This window comes from Gymnodraco acuticeps, unplaced genomic scaffold (assembly GCF_902827175.1).
Source record: "Gymnodraco acuticeps unplaced genomic scaffold, fGymAcu1.1, whole genome shotgun sequence".
NCBI lineage: Eukaryota > Metazoa > Chordata > Actinopteri > Perciformes > Bathydraconidae > Gymnodraco > Gymnodraco acuticeps.
This window is the reverse complement of record NW_022990025.1, coordinates 122,939-143,820: the sequence shown is the minus strand read 5'-3', so window position 1 is coordinate 143,820 and position 20,882 is coordinate 122,939.

Genomic DNA, 20,882 nt, shown 5'->3' with positions numbered 1-20,882 from the left:
TCCTCAAGTAAAAGTATAAAAGTATTATCATCAACATATAGTGAAAGTAGCGACAGTAAAAGTAGTCATTGTGCAGATTGGTCCATTTCAGAATAATATATATGATATGTTTTATAATGATTGATCATGAAAGTGTTCTCAAAGCTGGTAAAGGTGCAGCTAGTTTGAATGACTTTGTATACGCAGGGTAGCTTGTGGATTTACTCCAGGTGGAACTAAAGTCTGATTTAACACTTGATTATATTTCACATCATTCATCCACATCTGTGAAGTAACTAAAGGTATGAAATACATGTAGTGGAGGAAAAGTACACCATGTACCTCTGAACTGTAGAGGAGAAGAAGAACAAAGTAGCAAAACATTGAAATACTTAAATAAAGTACACGTATCTCAACATTGTACCCACGTATAGTACTTGTTGAGTTTATGAACTTAGTTACTTAACACCGGTGGCTATACAGATAGAAAGACTAAGCCTTGCACAGAGGCATGAAAATACATTTTCAAAATGCTCAACAGTGCTGTCAAAATTATAAACTGACTGCTACACAATTAAAATAAATGCTTTTATATATTTCTATTAGATGTGACTCTTAAGCGTTTCTGTTATTATTAACACTGCTGCTTTAGTTGTTCTGACTGCTACAATCCTCTGTTATTCTTAATTTTAAAGCCGATATTCCGTGGGGTTGGGGGGCTCGGATCCTTGGCACCTTTGTCATACCTGATGAGTTTGCATCCCTGATATAAGTGGTCATGAACACATCTGTCCATCAGACAGAGGGCTGCTGTGCCTCCTGTCATCATTAATGGACGTCTCTTTAAAATGACCGCTCAGAGGAGAGGAGTTCTCATTTCTCTAACCGCCTGCTGCTTCCCCTCCTCTCTCCTCGGTTCCCCTCCTTGGCTCTTCCGCGCGCATCTCCTGTGGGCGGGTCTAAGTCTCGAGGAGGGGATTCAAGGAGGGGAATTAGTGAAATGAGAAAGGGCCTAAGTGTCTCTTAGTGAATGTCCTGTACTGCTCTTAAATCTCATAACATCAGCTTCTCCTCTCCCTCTTGGATGTTCTTCTGGATCCTCAGAGAAAGAGGAAATGGTGAAGCAGTCCTGTCTCTCAGGCATGTCCGAACAGAAATATCAAAAAACATATTATTGCAGAGCAAGTGTGTTATTTAAGATAGAGGAGTGTTTGTTTGTTCAGGGGCTATAAATATAATGATTTTTTTATTTGAATGTGTTTTTTAAATCCAACAGTGTACTACAAAGATAATCAGATTATGAATAAACCGTTCTAAATTCATCAACATTGAAATAAATGTATTATTAAATTAATATTTAACTGTTATCAAAACTTAGTGCAACTGTAGAAGCTTGCTCTGTTCGGTTGTCTCACTGAAAGAATCACTTTTAACATGTTGTTTTACAGTCAATATGCAGCAGAGACAAAGGGTCGCAGTTCTCACTATGTTCAATAATATTTGCCTTAAATACATTGAAATGTGAAAGTTGAACAAAAAAAGTTATGTTGCTTGGTAAAATGTAAATATAACCTTTTTCTAAGAAAGTACACTCAACATCACTGATGTGTAGGAGATCTAGTATTCAGTCATGTTTAATGGCATGTATATCAGTGTATTAGAGTCATTACTTTATGCATTCTTTGTAAAGTATGAAAAAGGTGTACCTTGGAATCCGTGCTGAAGTTCTCTGCTGTTAGGAGTCCAGATCTGTCTCTCCTCCTCTGGTCCAGCCTGTCTGGATCACCTTAAAGAGCCTGTGACAGCATCCAAACAACTGTTGTGCAATGAAATATTGGGCTACTAGTCATCCTGAACCGTCAGTTTAAAAAAGAAAAAGCGATACCGTTCCGTTAAATATCAATAATTTCGAACATCGCGGGGAAATTCCTTTGACTCATTTTGAAGTTTTGGGGGAAGCCGGAAGTGATGTCAATACGGGAACGCTTCACTGTGCGGCGAGAGAGCCAAACACGGACAAAGTGTGTTGTCATGCATAGAAATGGTGAATTACTGAGTTTAGGCACGTTAATAACGTTTTAATGAAGTTGACTACAGTATATTCATATTTGTCAGTGGTTTCATGTAAATTCGGCGAACATAAACATAAATGATCGTGGTGAAGATGATGATTAAATTAGGATTAAAAATCGGTAGTGAGAGCTACTGAATCCTCCCGTCGGATGTGATATAAAAACAAATCGATTATTTTTGTAGTTGTAAACTCAAGTGGATGAAACTACATGTATTAGTGCTTTCATGTCAATTCGGCGAACATATGATACATTAAATGATCGTGAGAATGATGATTAAAAATCGTTTGTTTGTGCCGGTCTGCATTTCCTGATGAGAAAACAAACCGATGCTTTTTGTAGTTGTAGTACACCAACATGGATTAAACGTGTGTTTTTTTCACCACAATGTTGGGGAAATTAAAGGATAAAATGCACGGATTATTATTATTATTATTATTCCCACTCCGATCGGGACACTAGGTCCACCGTTTCCCCGCAGCGAGGCTCCCCCCGTTGACAGTTTACGTGGGCTGGGTGCAGTCGTGGACTGGCCATCGGGACGAATCCAGATGGGCCGGTACCGAAGTGGGCCGGTCGGATAAGTCACTAGCACATCCCCCATAGGCGGCGCGTGAGGCTCAGGTTTGGGAAGGCTAAATAACTTTTTTTACCTGACGCTGCCTGCCTCCGGCGTCTATAGAAAAGAGATCAACTCAGTGTGCGGAGTTTAAATCTCTCAAGTCATATTACAGGATAAAGGAAATACAGTTTAAACTGCCGTAGGCCTATGCAGAGAAGACGCCGACGTGTCGCACTTATCATTCATATTACATCATCAATCAGATCATCGATCATATAATATAATATATCATATATTTCCTTATCTGAGTCAGCTTCTCCAGCCGTGTCTGGCCGTGCAACACTTACAGTGTCACATACTGTATGCAGAAGTATTATTTTTAGCAACACATTATGTTGACGAAACACTCGAGTCAAATGTAATTAAAGTCAGATCCACTCGTGTCTTAGACGTGAACGCGCTCTCAGCTGGTGAGAGAAACCCTGGCTTGATTTACCGAGTTGATAACCAGCGTCGTAGGACCGCTTAGCGAGATCTCGTTAGTTAGTTTGTTGTTGTTAGTTAGTTTGTTACTCAAACATATCCAGGGTATGTTGAACTGGCTTCGTAGTGCAGAGCACAGGTGGCTAGCAGCGCTAATGTCAAAGACACACACATTGCATTATATTTGTATTTTACCAGGATGCAGTGACACAAATATTTACATTTACTATCTACAGCACCCGCCGCCCCTGACATCCCCCACTCCCCCCGTTGACAATTTACTAGCGGTACCGAAGTCGGCCGGTCGAGAGTCCCGGGATGATTTTTAGTCCCAGTCCACCACTGGCTACATGACCGTATGATCGCCCATATTGACGCACCTAATTCCTAAACTTCTAACAGATACAACATAAACCGATCCTTCAGCCTCATATGAGCTCTCAGACACATTCAAAATGAAACTGTCTGAGCTGTCATCGCTTGCTGCTGTGTGCGCCATCGTGCGTTTACATGCAGATGCTGGGATCCTGAACGGTGCAGCTGGAGCGCTGTGCCCGCAATGACGTCACACGTAATTTGGCGGGACTTGAAGAATCCCCGAGAAGATCCAGGAAATGGTCAACATTGAAGGGCAGATTAATGGTTATCAAAGTACAAATATCCAAAATCAGTTCAGTAACGGTTTTCAAGGGGACAATATTTACTCAAATTGATGTGTTTGGATGATGGGGGAAACTCGTGTCACAGGCTCTTTAAGGACACTTTGAACAAACAGATGTAAAGTTATGTGTGGGTTACAGACTTATTTACATGCAAACAACGTTTTATCTTCTTTTAAAAACAGGTCATAATCTTATTGTTATACTTCAGAAATTGCTGGATATCACAGTCCTTATACTGTATCAGTTTGATTGAGTATTATTGTGTAGGTCCTTTTTATTTTACTGTTACTTTGGATGAGTTTTTCATGAGTCAGTTCAATTAATTTGTTTTCATATGCCATATTCATATGTATCACACACGTAAGGTTAAGAAACACAAACCTATTTAACAAATGCAATGCAATGGATAAGCTTTATTTTCACTGAAGTCACAGATAACGTCATATCTAATATTTAAACAAATCATTTCCTTGTCACTAAAGCATTGACTGCTATTCATCGTCCTTAAATGCAGGAATTAAGTTACATGTTCCGTTCTACAGCCCTGATAAGGCTGTTTCTCAAGTGTGATGATAATACAATTAAAAGAGGCATTGGTAATAATATTAAAAACAACAATGTTTGGGTCGTTAGTCGGATAGGCGGTTAGCTTAGGGTGACCAGACGTCCCCGTTTTCCGGGGACAGTCCCCGTTTGTATTGCCCTGTCCCGGAAATATCCCCGTTTTTTAATATACGTTAACATCACATAGCAACGTGAAATAAAACGTTTAATGTCAGGAAACACTGGGTAAACACTGCAGACTGGTCAAGCCAGCCCCCACATCGGAAAACACAGTCAAGCCAGCCCGCACGTTGTATTGCGGTGCGCGAATATCCTATGCATTACGGTAGAGGCCTGTAAAAACTGCCTTCAAAATAAAAGCGTTTACTCGGTCAATAACAAATATACCTAAAAAACACACCAAACATATTCACATATACTGGAGCTTAAATTAAGAAATATGTACTATATAATGTGATCAATAATAATTTAAAACATACTACGTATAACTACCACATTATAACTGAGTGAATGTAAAATGTAAGGATACAATTATGAAGACATATCTGACATTTCCACTGGGTGACTAATTTCAATTGATGTTGACACCATCTCACAACACTCCTAAAATAACATTACTTTCTGAAACACAATTTAAAATGTATGCTGTTTAAAATCTCAAATTAGATCTATTGTCATCTATATTTTGATTATTAAACTGTCCATAATGAAAGAGTCATTCAAAGTCAATCAAAGACTTATTTCACTCCAGGATGATAGCAGGACACCCCATCTAGTCAATCAGAGAAAATCAGGACAATCTGATGTAGAGTTTCAAAATAAAATACCTTTGAAGTCTCATATATGAGCGATCAAACCTCTATTTTTAGATAAGAATAAAACAAAAACTATCCAGTATCAAATACTTATTTCACTTCAGGGTGATAGCAGGACACCCCATCTAATCACTCAGAGAGAATCTGGACAATCTGATGTACAGTTTCACAATTAAAGACCTTTGAAGTCTCATATATGAGCTATCGTCCTTCTGTTTGAATCCAACAGTTAAAATGTTCGAATTACATTGAACCAGAATTGTCCCCCTTTTTTCTTTAACAGTGAAGAAAATTGGATATGTTAATGATATATTGACAGCAAAACTCAAAATGTCCCCGGTTTTAATTTTGAAAATCTGGTCACCTTAGGTTAGCTGCAATAAATAACTCCAGTTCAACAAACCATATTACAATATCTAAGGGAGCGTTATTTCTGGACCATCTTGAAATGTGACGTTCATATTTTAAAGATACACACATTTCATTGTGAGGTTGATGTAATATACACTAACTCTCTTCAACAATACGTTGATGTTAGCTAGTCTATTTTATGCTATAGTAGAGTATAGCGAATTCAAACGAACCTTAACAATGCATACAGTAACCTAACTAGTAAAGCAAACAGATATTGTTCTAAACTGTATTAAAGTAAACAGGTATTATCTTGAACTGTATTGAAGTGAACATGTATTATTTGGGACTGTTTTGAAGTAATCCTATACATATAAACCTTCTTACCTACACTCCATAAGGCAGATATCACCAACACACACACCTCCTGTCTCCAGCACACACACATAAACTCCTTGACCCAGATATCAGCAACACACACACATACGCCTCCGCTTATCAGCACACACACACACATACACTTCCCCTCACTAGCACACACACACATGTTATTTTTCAAGGTTCTTTCTGGGGCCAATATAATCCCAAGCACCAATATATCTGTGTACAATGTTTGATACCAATATATCTGTGTACAATGTTTGATTGTTTGGGAAAGAATAGTTTGTGTGAAACCTTCCTTGGGAAATTAAAGGAGTTGAGTCCGGTGGAAGATAAGAAGTGACTCTCCGCCCCAAATATGTCTATATATACTGTTGTTTCTTCATGCAAAATGCTCCCTGTTTCTGACTGGCTGGTCCCGATATCTGTATCGCACGGCAGTAGAGCGGGGAGCCCGGAGTGCTCTGTTTCAGGGCACTCTGTATTTCGTATTGTGTTTTTTACTGTATTAAAATCAGATTATTGTTATAACTTTTATGCCGGTGTTTTGAACTCCTTCTTTTATTAAATCTGATCAGGCTCATCTAACGGACAGCGCGGAGCAGAGGTGGGCTTTAAGCCACCACTATTGTGTTTGCTCCTACACTAGCAAACTAACACAACAAACACGGCCGAGTTCAAGTAGTGTTCTCCTCATGAGCAGAGCCCCTGTAGCATCACGGAGCCAATGGAGCTAACGGAGCTAGCAGTGAGACAGAGGAGCTATGAGCAGCAGTCCCGTTGTCATGAAGGGGGAATCTAATTTAATTTTTTTGTACTTGAATTTTTGGGATCTGAATTTGAACATTCGAATTTTTTTAACTTTAATTTTTACATTTTTATTTCACATAGGTAAATTCGGAGCAAACAAAATTCAGATACATGATTTTCAAAGTAATTATTTTCAATGCTATAAATTTGGTGTCTGATAAAAATTAAAATACTTCTGTCTCTTGTTTGCTTCCATAGTCTACCCAGACAGGATAAGCAATCAGCCTGAATGCAATCAGAGCACGGCTTTGTCAGTCATGTGATCACAACAACCCGGCAGAAAAATGACGGAGAACAGCGGGGCTCCGGTAAGTAGTCAGTTTGTGCTATTTATTTTACAAGCAGTGAGGGCTCGACAGCATTTGTATCTTACATTAGCTAGCTAAATTAGTGAAGTAGCCTTGTGCCTTGCTGTTAGCAAGCTCCGTAGTTATCATTAATTGAAGTGCATCACAACGTTACTGTTGTGGTGACCACCTTTAATACACTGGGTTACATAATCCACACATGGAACTAGAGTTGGGGGTATTGTTTCCACACGGAGATGTATGTGGTTGTCTATATGTATTGTGTGCCCTCCTGTCTTCTCTCTCTTGTCGTCCCGGGCTGCGACCCAACAACATCTACATTTCTGCTGCTCATTAAAGCAAGCTTTGTACCTCCATTGCACCGCCTCCGACTCCCTATCTCTCGGCACTACATTGGTGACCCTGACAACGTCTCGTGAAGTTTCCGGGACGGACCCGAACATGGCGAAAAGCGCTGTTTTTCTCGTTATGCCAGAGATTGTTGGAGACGTCCGTGGCTGCCATGGGCACACGGACTGAGGCTCGGTGCGCCCCCCGCGGAATGGCTGAGGACGTCACTCGCCATCCCGCATCGTCTCGACACTGGAGGACAGCGGGCCTTCCATCTACACGGAGACGATGCACGACCTGCTGGGTAGGGGAGAGAACCAGACTCCTTCCACGTGGGATTGTTTCTTCGGGGCGTGCGGCTGCAAGTCCAGGCTGCGCTAGCTATCGACGACTAGCAGCTAACCACGTTAGCTAACGGCTACGGCTAGCAGCTACCGATGGCTGCCAGCTAACGTCAACAGCTAACGGCTATCGACCCTTTTGAGTTGTTTTTTTTCTGGTGCCGGAGAGGAGGTTCGACCAGCCGGTTGACCTCATGTGGACACTCTCACTTTTTCACCACCTCGACGGCGGTTCCAGACGCCACTCAAGTTTCCATCGGCGCCTGGGTGGTGCACTCCTGGACCCCGTCTCGCCTCGATAGTTTCGGCCGTCGCCCATGCTTCCATCGGCACATGGATGGCACGCTCCGGGACCCTGTCTGGCCTCTCCTCTGTCCACGGCTCCTTCCTCCCGGGGAGACTGCTCCTGCCTTCCGGGGATCCCTCGACGCCTGCCGAGGATTTCGTGGCCGCCGCCGCTGCGCGTCTGCCTGCGGCCGGGTTACGCTCCTTCCTCCCGGGGAGACTGCTCCTTCCTCCCGAGGACCCGGCTCCTTCCTCCCGAGGACTTCATGCCCGCCGCCGCTGTGCCCTCGCCTGCGGCCGGGCAGCGCTCCTTCCTGCTGGGGACCACCGGGTTGTTGACGCCCGTTGCGACTGCAAAGTAACGTTACGATCACTTCGGTTAGATAAGTCGAGTAGACCATGCTATACAAATACTCTCTTACATTTAAACATGTTAATATTACTTTAGTAAAAGTATGCTAGTGTGGCGGAGTGGTGAGGGTAGGTGTTTAAAGTCGGTTGCGGGCAACGCCACCTGGGGGAGTTTCGCCCCCAGGTAATTATAAAGACGAGGGCTGCGTTCCAATAGTCCATTTAGCTTAGGAACCTTCCTAACCAAGTGAAATTACCGGGAAGTACGTCAGTGGCAGCCATGTTAAGTGCCGTTCCAATTCTCTAAATGAAAGGAAAGGAGGTTTCAAACTTCCTTTATAACCTCCTTTAGCTTAGGAACCACTGGACCTCTATTGACAAAAGGAGAGGAGAAAATGCTGCCCCACAATGCATTGCAGCCGCAGCATTTGCCGTCACTCAACAGTCGGCCGTTCACGGAAACAACCGATTATGACCGAGAAATTATATCATGAACGTTACGGTGCTTATTAAGCATTTTGAAACGTATGTGGTAAGTTGCTAAAGTGCTTTGTTTTGAACGTTCATCAGTATTATAATCAAAAAGAGAAATATGAACGTTAGTTTTTACTGAAATGATCAAATAAAGTCAACATTTCACAGTCTTTACTGAGCTGTGTGGGGTTTGTTCAACTTTTAAAAGATGTTTGAATGGTGATATACACAGTGATAGATGTTAAGGACTAATGTTTATAATAAATACATTTGTATTGATTTTAAGGTATTTTCATAGTTCATACAATCATACGTATTGGGATCATTTGTATTAATGTGGACCGGAGGGAGAGGATGACGAGCATAAGTTTAACTTTCCTTTTTTATTTAAATTCCAACTTTGGTCATGAAGAATATGTTTCTCTGTTGTCCACGTTCATAAAGCATAAAGCAACAGCATCAGAGCACGGTGCAGAGTTTCTAGATGAGTTTACAGTAGTCCGTAGTTCTTATTATATATCCATGTTGTAGTCCGCTGTATAGAAAACGATAGTTACGGCTGTAACTACGGTTCTATGAGTCCCGGATGACCGCCAGAGGCGGTGCTTTTAGCACTGGATATGTCCATCGCACGCATGCGCAGTTCGAGTACCTAATAACAACAAAGTCACCTGTGACCCACGTGACTACGGCTACATAGGCCGGCGTCACTAGTGGATCGGTTCCCAGAATCTTCTCGCGAGCACACAAGACTTCTGAGTGACCGGAAACTCTGGCGGTCATCCGGGACTCATAGAACCGTAGTTACTACTGACCGCCAGAGGCGGTGCTTTTAGCACTGGATGACTATACCAACCACGTCATGAAGAATCCGAACACTTGCTTACCTAGCTGGAAGCAGCGGAGCTCGAAAACAGGACCACGCCCAAAGGATGGGGAGTGGCGACATTGACCCGGTAGAACCTGGAGAATATGCCAGACGATGCCCACGACGCCGCAGCGCAGATGGTCTCCAGGGACACCCCTCTCAGGGCAGCCCAAGATGTTGAGATGCTCCTTGTAGAGTGACATCTCACCCCTGATGGCGGGGGGCGGCCACTGGCCCCATAGGCATGTGAGATTGTATCCACAACCCAGTGGGACAGCCGCTGCTTGGAGAGAGCACAGCCCCTTCTCGTGCCGCCATGGCAAATGAAGAGCTGCTCTGACTGTCGTATATGGGCCGTAGCACCAATATACACCTCTAGGGCACGCACAGGGCACAGCAACTCAGGCGTGCCGTTCTCCTGTGGGACGTTAAAGCGCCCCAGCTCGATAGGCCGATTGGAGTGGGCTAGTGGAAGCTTCTCAGGAAGAGGGACACCGACCTGTGGCACCCCGCCGTGGCACTGTCGACCCGAATATGTCGGGCAGAAATAGCAGCCACACCCTCCTGGGCAGACCACTGACCCTGAACGGTCCTGCCCTGCCGTACTGCACCCCACCCTGAGAGACCTGCACCTATGGTGACGGTCTCCTGGCGGGATGGGATGGCGCCCATGGGCACGCCCATCAGGAGATAGGCCCTGCCCCTCCAGTGTGACCGAGAGTGGAGGCAACGCTGTGACACCCTGACTTTCCTGCGCCTGTGCCACTTGGCATCCAAGTGAAGGCTGTTCAGCCACATCTGCATGGGGCGCAACGCCAGCGGGCCCAATGGCCGAGGCAGCCTGCCCAAGGGCCGAAGGAACTGAATATAAGGCACCATGTTGCCCGGCCCACGTGGAAGTATGCATCGCTCAAGTCCACGGCTGTTCATGTGCTGTGGTCAGCATATAGAGTGGCAGCACCTTCAGGAATCTGTTGATTCCTCTGAGGTCCAAGATCAGGCAAAATCCGCCGACTTTCTTGCTCACGAGAAAGTACGCCGAGTAGAACCCCCTGGGCTAAGCAGAGGGTCTACTGGCTCGATTGCGTCCTTGGACAGAAGGATGGACAACTCTTGGGCCAGAAGCTAGGGCCTCTGCCGGATCGCTGACGACTGTCATTTTGGCCCGGCCGAAGGCTAGGGGCCGGAACTGCGGTTCGTACCCTTGGGTTAAGGTGAAAACCACCCAAGTACAGACAGCCCAGTAACTGAGCTGCTGCTGGGAAAGCAGCCGACGACCGTCCCCGAGAGTCTCGGGGCCTAACCCCCCAGCCTCCGGAGCCCCCTGGGGGGCGCCGGTAAGGCTCTGAGGCACGAGGTCGCCTAGAAGGCCGGCAGCACGAAAGCCCCTGGGAGGTGGATGAGTGGGGCGCTGGGACCTGCGCAGACCACCACTGTAAGCTGGTGGCTGAGAGCGGCTGCTAGAGGGGCCCCTGGGCCTGCTGGGAGTGGGCACAGGCCTATAAAGACCCGAGAGCTGCTGCCTGGTCTGCCTAGCTTAGGCAGCACCCTCCAGTGCCTACAGGGCAGCTGCCCCAAACAGCTCCCCTGGCTCGACTGGCTCACTACGGAGGACATGTCTCCGACAGTGGTGACTGAGTAGGCCAAACCTGGCGACAAGTCTGCACCAATAAGGACATAACTCGTCCCCATTCCCTAGACATTAGGGCAAGGGCTTACAGTGATGCATCACTGAGGCCCAGCAAAGAAGGCTCAGCCGGAGCCTGCTGCCGAGAGGTAGAGAAAGCCAGTATCAGATGGGAGAGGGAGTTCCCGTGCCGCTGTGTCGTAGGCCCTACAGAGCAGCTCGTTTGTGACCCTGCACTGAGGCCGAGGGCACCTGGCATCAGGAGCCCGAATCGGGGAGGCGATGGCAGGCTCAATGGATGGCAAGCGACCCAGCCCCACCCTCGCCGGATCCTGCCTGGCAGCAGAGTGGGAGAGGGCCCTGGTGTCTCTCCAGCATGCATGGAGCTCCCTCAGGTACTCCTCTGAAGGAGGAACAGTGGGAGTGAAAAGGGGCAGGGTTATGCCTGAAAAAGGCACTAGCCTGAGCCGAGTCGGCCTGCGGAACCTGAAGCTGCAAGCGTACCAGGGCCGCGCGAATAATGGCCGCCATGAAGGGTCCTCCGTGCCCTGCAGAGAGCTCTGAGCAGAGGAGTGGGAAGCCACCTCGGGGGTGAGTGGGGCCCCGCCCTCCCCCTTCATAGAAGAGGTTTGTCCGGAGCCGCTAGCGACATGGCATCCTCAAGTAGAGGGGTGGCAACTGAAGGAGGGCCAGGCAGCAAGCTAGTAGCTCCCACACCGGCCCCTGGCTGAAGGGCCAACAGGAGTGACTTCGTCTGCTCCATGACGGCAGCTAACCGACCCACCTTAGAGGACAGCCTGTTTCTAGCCCTCTACCTGGGGGGTGAACCCATAGCCATCCCTCCATCAAGTCGCCGGGAACAGTCAGACTGAGCTGGAGAAAGTTGTGACGAGGAGAGGTGCCACCTCTGCGACTCTAGCCACTCTGAGCGCCCGAGGCATGAATCTACAGCTCATGCAGGCGCTTTGCTTGAGACCCTCCCTCATGGCCGTCCTCGGGCTCAAGAGAAGCCATACAGGCGCTACTTGAATGAGCCAGTCTATAGGTAGCCAGATGCAGCGTAGCCGGGAGTGGGCGCGAGAACACAGCCTTCCCCAGCTACCTGCTGAACGGAAAGAGTAGAGCAATGCTCCTACTCGCCGAAAACAAAGAGGGTTGTAACTACACCCACGTTACCGGCAGAGGGAGCGGGAGCGAGAGCAAGGCCTTCACCCAGCTGGATTAAATAAAGACGTTTAACAGGACAGCTTAGCCGGGCGGCTGCTGCTAAGAATCAAGCAGGGGGCGGGGGCGAAAAACACTGCCTTCACCAGCTGAGTTTAAATAAAGAAGCTGTAACAAAACATGCAAGATGTTAGCCAAGCGGCTGCTGCTAACAATCAAAACAATACGTTTACCGGGAGCGGGAGCGAGAGCACTGCCTTCACCAGCTGAGTTTAAATAAAGAAGCTTTAATAAAACATGCAAGATGTTAGCCAAGCGGCTGCTGCTAACAATCAAAACAATACGTTACCGGGAGCGGGAGCGAGAGCACTGCCTTCACCAGCTGAGTTAATAATGAAGCTTAACAGTACAAGCAAGACGTTAGCCAAGCGGCTGCTGCTAACAATCAAGCGAGATCAAGTCAAACAAAAATGTTTAAGACCAGATAACTAGCTTCTAAAGAAGAGAACAGCACAGAGCCGTAGTTACAGCAGTAACCATGGCCAGTGCTTACACGGCTTAGAACCGTAGTTACAGTAGTAACTATGGCCAGTACTTACACGGCTTAGAACCGTAGTTACAGTAGTAACTCTGGCCAGTACGTACACAGCTTAGAACCGTAGTTACAGTAGTAACTGTGGCCGGTGCCTAAAAGTGTCAGCCAACGGCTGCACCCTAGATAATATAATATTGGGAGGATGAAATCCTCTTTAATGGCCACACATGCAGAGCCCACAGCACACCCAGTGAAGATTGTTCTCTGCATATCATCCTAGTACAGTAGTAGTAGACTAGAGTCTAGTACTAGGAGCAGTACATACCACGATATAGCGCTACTGCAATCAAAACCATACATTACCGGGAGCGGGAGCGCTGCCCTCACCGGCTGAGTTAAATAATGAAGCTTAACAGTACATGCAAGGTGTTAGCCAAGCGGCTGCTGCTAACAATCAAGCAACCAAGTCAAAACACAATGTTAAGACCAGATAATTAGCTTCTATGGAATAGAACAGCCCGCATAAAACCGTAGGCCATGGTTACAGTAGTAACCATGGCCAGTGCTTATATGGCCTAGGACCTAAGTTACAGTAGTAACTATGGCCAGTACTTACCTTACTCTCTGCATCTAAACAAAAAACGGGCAAAATATGGCACACTGGGCTTTCCATACTAAATTAAATGAGAGACGCAGCTAAAGCTGGGAGTCAGATGCTAATGATATCTCGGGCACAACGCCACAAGCCGGGTGGCGCAGTGGTCTGTGCGTTTGATCATCAGATCAAGGGGGCGTTGGGGAACTCCAGTTCGAAACCCGCTCCCGCCCCACTGCGTCAGGCCGTTGTGTCCTTGAGCAAGACACTTCACCCGAATTTGCTCCTGTGGGTATTAATACATACATACATGTAATGGTCATCTACTGTGGACAATACCGTATTGTCCACAGTAGATGACCATTACATGTATGTATGATCTGTATGTGTAATGTGTATTTGTAAAGCGCTTTGAGAGTCATTGATAAAGCGCTATAATAAATATAAGGATTATTATTATTTATTATTATTATTACAAGCAGAACTTTCAAAAGAGCATAATAAGGGCAACTTTATGGGAGAGGAAGCGGGAACACTGTCGTCACCATAAAGTCTAAACCAACAATAAATAAGACAGCAATCAGGACAATTTAGCTGGGAGAGGGTGCGGGGACACAGCCATCACCCGCAACAAGTTGACACAAACCTGTCCGTCGAGGATCTGCACAGCGCACAGCCGGCCACAGCTCCTGGGGGACACGTTAACAACCCGTAGCTCCGACTGTCAGTCGCGAAGCTGCACGCGGCCAGCTGTTTGCAGAGAAATCCCTCAGATCAAACGTTCAAACCTGAACGCTGTAGGCTACAAGAATGTAGCCGCGGTACTCTCGCGAAGCGAGAAGATGAAAAGGAACCGATCCACTAGTGACGCCGGCCTATGTAGCCGTAGTCACGTGGGTCACAGGTGACTTTATTGTTATTAGGTACTCGAACTGCGCATGCGTGCGATGGACATATCCAGTGCTAAAAGCACCGCCTCTGGCGGTCAGTAGGGACGAAATAGAACTGTAGTTTCCATAGTTTCCCCACAGCAGCAGACGCACATTCATGACGTCCGCTGGCGCATCATAAACACGTTGGATAGTGAAAGTGCATTCGGATTCTCTAAAGTACCGCAGTCTCTTCTCCTAAGTCCCTTTGAATTCTCCTATCCACTATCCCTTAACCCCGTGACGTTTCACTCAGAGGTCAAGGAATAAGAGATAGGGTTAGAATTTAGGAGCTGATTTTTGGATTATCGGAACGCAACCTAGGTCTAATACTGCTATAGGACAATCAGGTTCGTTTTACACCACGGGCAGAGACAGTTTTAAGGGTCAGCATACAGTTTTATTTATAACATACAAAATATCTAAAAACACCACACATAATACATTTGAATAAAATACACACTTTGGGGAAACGGACAGGGCTTGGCTTACCACGGCGGCAGTTAACAAAAAGGGGAGTAAGGGGTCCAAAATAAATCCCCCGTGACACTGCACACCACTCAAAACGGATATGTGAAGAAAACCACTGCCACCACCAGGGAGTCTGCCGCCTCAGGCCCACAGCACCTGTCCGGCACAGGATAAAAGGTTATAATTCTGACAAAAGGATAAACAAAAGAAAACAACAAAATACACCAAATCTGAATGAATGTAAACAATTGAATAAACAAATTAAAGCGAATTTAAAGGACTGCAAGGAATAAACAAATCAAATTAAAGTAAATGTAAAGGACAGCAAGGAATACACAAATTAAATCAAATTAAAGTAAATGTAAAGGACAGCAAGGAATACACAAATTAAATAATACATTTCCTTATAGTCGTGTATTGGGACCATTCCCTGACGCCAAGAGCGGCTCCAGCAACAGGCCAGAGCAAGCAGTCTGGGCCTGTCCACAGCGAGGAGCGAAGCTCACAGAGAGCCCAAAACTCACAGAGAGCCAAAACAGCAGCACGGGATGGGAATGATGGCCAGAGGTGGGGAGCGAGAATAGTTAGAACACCCCACCCTGTGCAGCCAGGCGCAGCCACAGCGCCGATAAGGGAGGGAATGAGACCCGCAAATCCCACGGCCAAATCCCGCAACAGTGTGCAACGCCGCTATCACGGAGCCTCTGGAAGAGCAAATGCCTCCTCTAACGCCCCGGACGTCAGCTGTCCGGTAGAGAGTAGGACATGAATGCTGCCACGCCAAACAATTTGCGTTACTACGCCAAGCTGCAGCCACCACAGGAGAAGCGGAAATGGGAGGGACCCAGTTTGGCACCTCAGTTTAAATAGCCGGTGCGCACATTGGTGCGCTGGCCCGGTGCCAAGCAGCGGCACAGAGGGAGAAGACCTCCGGTCACACTAGTATAATCAGGAAAGTGTTGTTAAAGTATTTAAAGTAGACACAAGTTTGTTTTATTGTTAATACAGATGAAAGAGTTGACTTAACTGTTGGAGCTCATTTTGAACAATGAGCTAACTAATGATTACTTTCATAATGGTGTAATGTGCTGACTATTTTCTAAATTAATAGATGAAGGTCTGGTTTGTTCAAACTCTCAAAATAGTAGGACATGCTGTCATAATTACCCAGGCTGAAGTCGAGCATTTAGCTTAGGAACCTTCCTAACGGAGTGAAATGACCCGGAAGTCCCTCAGTGGCAGCCATGATAAGAGCCGTTCGAATTCTCTAGGGCTGCAGTCGAATAGTCCAAAAATCAGCTCCTAAATTCTAACCCTATCTCCTATTCCTTGACCTCTGCATGGATCTTTTCAAGTCTCTCCTTGAGCCATCTGCAATTTTTGAGATTGTGAAGTAAAGCCTCCGAAGCGCCTTGGATCCTCCAATCATCCGTGAAAATGTCTTGATCAATAAGAGTCTGGTCGATCTCAGTAATGAAGTCGGTGAGTCTTTTCATTAACGCGTTGTAATTGTTTCTGAAGAAAAAATCGGGCATGTCATTCCGAAAATCGTGTTGGGGTGACTGACTCGGCACCCGTTGCAGATTTCTTCTCTGTACCGATGTATCACCCTCTCCACAATATCAACCAACACCGATTTCACTGTGTCCATAAACAGAGATGTCTTGGCCCAAGGAGCAAAATCAGCAGCAGTAGTATTGCAAGATTCGGGTGTCCAAAATGGTGGTGATGATGTTAGTCCAGGAGTCTGTTCCTGGCTGCAACTCGCGGGGGGAGTCTTGGTTTTTCTCAGATCCATGGCTAGTTTACAACGGTCGTCTTAGTGGGGTCCTTCATTTTAGATGATTTGTTGAGTGGAGGGTGGAACTTATTGCGTTGAATGGGGGGAGTCATCTATGTAGAATTGAGAGTTTTTAAAAAAGTTCTTTAAGCGTTGTAGCTTTTTCATCTATCATCTCCAACCAACAGCAATAGGTCAAATTTAAGAATAAGTAATAGTTTGTCAAGATTTTATGGAAAAAGTCAAAAAGTATAGTTTGTCAGAAATATGGAAAAGTGATTGTGTACAAATAGTATGTTGAAAATCAAAAGAAAGAAAACTGAATTCATTACAAATTAATGAATATTTTACCCAGTTCTAAAGTTTTGCACCCCTTAAAGAAAACCCCATTCCTTACCAAATACTTCATATTATACCCTTTGTTAAGTGTTGCGTACATCAAAGTGTATCTTAAAGTATCTTGGTAGCAGAAAATAACTCAAATATGTAAGGTTATCAGAAAAGAAAAAACCTTGTTTAACTGAACAAGTATTTAAAAAAAACAAAAAACCCTGCCATTAAAAGAACACAAATTCCTTACAAATTACTTCATATTCTACCAGTTGTTAAGTGTTGCATACGCCAAAGTGTGTCTAAAAGTATCTTAGTAACATAAGAAAATAAAAAAAAGCATTGATGTTAACAAAAACTGGATTGTTCCACTGAAATAATAAATAAATAATTTCAAAAAGTGCGTTTAAAAGAAAATGTATTCAGATAAAGTATTTTGTTAGAATATTAAGTCCAAGATGGTTACATTTACCCCCTAAACCATTTGTATTATATTTTTGTTTTCCTAATAAAGACAGTCACCTGAATTAATTTTGTCTCCATACCTTTTTATTTTTATTTTTTTACATTTTGTAACAATCTTTAAACATTTGTGGAGAACAAACACTGTGGTTAAAATGAGTGTCTTTATGACGTCTCTCACACCGTTGGTATTTTTCACAAAATTCATTTTTAAACACATCATCTTGATACAGAGATAACACATTTTCGTAAGACAACCCCGACGCTCTTTTTACATAGGTAGAAAACACAATGCTTTTCTTTGAGGGGTTTTAAATGATCTGGTGAGGAGGGTGTGACTTGTTATGTTGAGTGGGAGGCGGAGTCCTCTGCAAAAGTGAGAGTCTTTTTCACCAGTATAATGTCCATCGATGTCTGACTCTGTTTAAAAAGTTCTTTAAGCTTTGTAGCTTTTCCATCAATCATTTTCAGCCAAGCAGTCAGAGGCACCCGCAAGGATGTCTGAAAAACCCCGCATGTAGAGTTGAAATACTCCAAAACAAAATTATCAGAGGGGTCCTTCCCCAGCGTCACCAAACGGCTTGCGCGGTAATACCATCGCCCCGATGGTCCGTTTTTAGTTTCCCAGACGGTGCTTGTCAGGACTCTTCTCACTTCTGGCGGCGGGGGAATATCTCCTTCTTCTTCCTCCACATTGAGGGGCAGCGGTGAAAACTCTTCTTTGATCTCGCATGCTGTCTGTGTTTCTTTGCTTTTCTTTGCAAATATCTTGTACACCACTGGTTCCACTATGGTTTCTTGATGCACTACTTCTTCCGATACAGTGGTTGCGTGGAGATCTCTGGAAGACACCAGAGTTAACACAGCCCAATCTGTTGAGGTCAGTGTCGCTTTAACACGACGGGGTCCATACGTTTCTCCATTCTTCAGATTGTAGAAATGCAGTTCATTCGCCATATAGTTGAATACATAACCCCAAACATCGCCATTTTTCAGAGTCCATTCTTCATGAAGTTCTTCGGCTGGAGGCGTCTGAACCCGGCTCAGATACTGCATTCGTTTCTTGATTGGCGCTCCGGACAGATGGCGGTAAGTTGTCACAGGCGTCTCGCTGATTAAACCCATATCGAGGCGTCTCTTGGCCATTTTTCTTTTTTTTTGAAAGGTGACGTGGCGAGTGGAAATGACTGGCTTGTTATTTAGTTTGAGCGTATTTCTTTTTTCATCTATTTCCACCCCCTTACTTTTAAATGATCTGGTGAGGAGGGCGGGACTTGTTATGTTGAGTGGGAGGCGGAGCCCTCTGTAAAAGTGAGAGTCTTTTTCACCAGTCAAACCTTTTTTGTTGCATACACCAAATTCTAATATTACACCCATACAACCTCATATAACTTCATATTGGGTTTCCTTGTAGTGTGTGAAGTAATTATAAAAAAGACAAAAGATCATGGGGGCAATAGGATATTTTATCATTTCCCTCTTTACGTATTTGAAAGTACACAACTGGGGAAAATCTGCCACTCCTCACAGAGCCCCTCCTTCAACACACATGAACGCGCGCACATGACCAAAGAGGGCACGAGATAAGTTTGTGCACAGATCTTTGGCTGGAGGCGTCTGAACCCCGCACAGATGCTGCATTCTTTTCTTGACTGGCGCTCCGGACGGATGGCGGTAAGTTTTCACAGGCGTCTCGCTAATTAAACCCATATCGAGGCATCTCTTGGCCATTTTTCTTTTTTGAAAGGTGACTTGGTGAGTGGAAATGACTGTATTTTTATTTAGTTTGAGCGTATTTCTATTTTCACCTAATTCCACCCCCCACTATCTTCTGGCCTCATAGCCAAAGGAAGGGGTGGAGAAAGGGGGAGAGGCCTGGGCTGTGAGGGGGCGGGGGCTATACAGTCTCACGCATAACTTCAAACAGACACCTAGATTAACCTCAGAGGCTTATAACACACCGGTGTGAAATCACAGCTGCCTGTTATAACACCTCACATCAAAGGGCAAACATCAAAGGCTAATTAGATTATACAACAAAGGGCTCTGAGGGGACAGGGGCCAGACAGTCTCACGCATAACTTCAAAGAGACTGCCTTAATCAACACCTAGATTAACATCAGAGGCTTTTTTCACACCTACCTGTTATAACACCACAACCCCTCACATCAAAAGGATTAGACTACAAAGGGGTGTGGGGGGGGCAGGGCCCAGACAGCATAACTTCAAAGAGACTGCCTTAATCAACACATCAAAGGATTAGACAACAAAGTTACTACACAGGGGGGCTTTTCACACCTACCTGTTATAACACCTCACCCCTCACATCAAAGGATCTCAAACAAAGGGAGGCGGGACTTAGCTCATTAACATAATTGTACCCACTCACATCAAAGGATCTCGAACAATGGGAGGCGGGACTTGGCTCATTTGCATAATTGGGGGCGTGTCATCTGTCACTTTGTATGCATACTAATGTGATTGAAACAGCATCCTTATAACTACTGACGTGTTTATGATGCGCCAGCGGACGTCATAAATGTGCGTCTGCTGCTGTGGGGAAACTATGGAAACTACAGTTTTCTATACAGTGGACTACAACATGGATGTATAATAAGAACGAGGGACTACTGTAAACTCAGAGACTCTGCACCATGCTCTGATGCTGTTGTTTTATGCTTTATGAACGGGGACAACAGAGAAACATATTCTTCATGACCAAAGTTGGAATTGAAGTAAAAAAGGAAAGTGAAACTTATGCTCGTCACCCTCTCCCTCCGGTCCACATTAATCCAAATGATCCCAAAGATTGTATGAACTATGAAAAGATCTTAAAATAAATACAAATGTATTTATTATAAACGTTAGTCCTTAACATATATCACTGTGTATATCACCATTCAAACATCTTTTAAAAGTTGAACAAACTCCACACAGCTCAGTAAAGACTGTGAGATGTTGACTTTATTTGATAATTTCAGTAAAAACTAACGTTCATATTTCTCTTTTTGATTATAATACTGATGAACGTTCAAAACAAAGCACTTACCACATACATTTAAAAAAGCTTAATAAGCACCGTAACTTTCATGATATCATTTCTCGGTCATAATCGGTTGTTTCCGTGAACGGCCGACTGTTGTGTGACGGCAAATGCTGCGGCTGCAAGGCATTGTGGGGCAGCATTTTCTCCTCTCTTTTCGGTGAGGGAGGTCCAGTGGTTCCTAAGCTAAAGGAGGTTATAAAGGAAGTTTGAAACCTCCTTTCCTATCATCTAGAGAATTTGAACGGCACTTATCATGGCTGTCACTGAGGGACTTCCGGGTCATTTCACTCCGGTAGGAAGGTTCCTA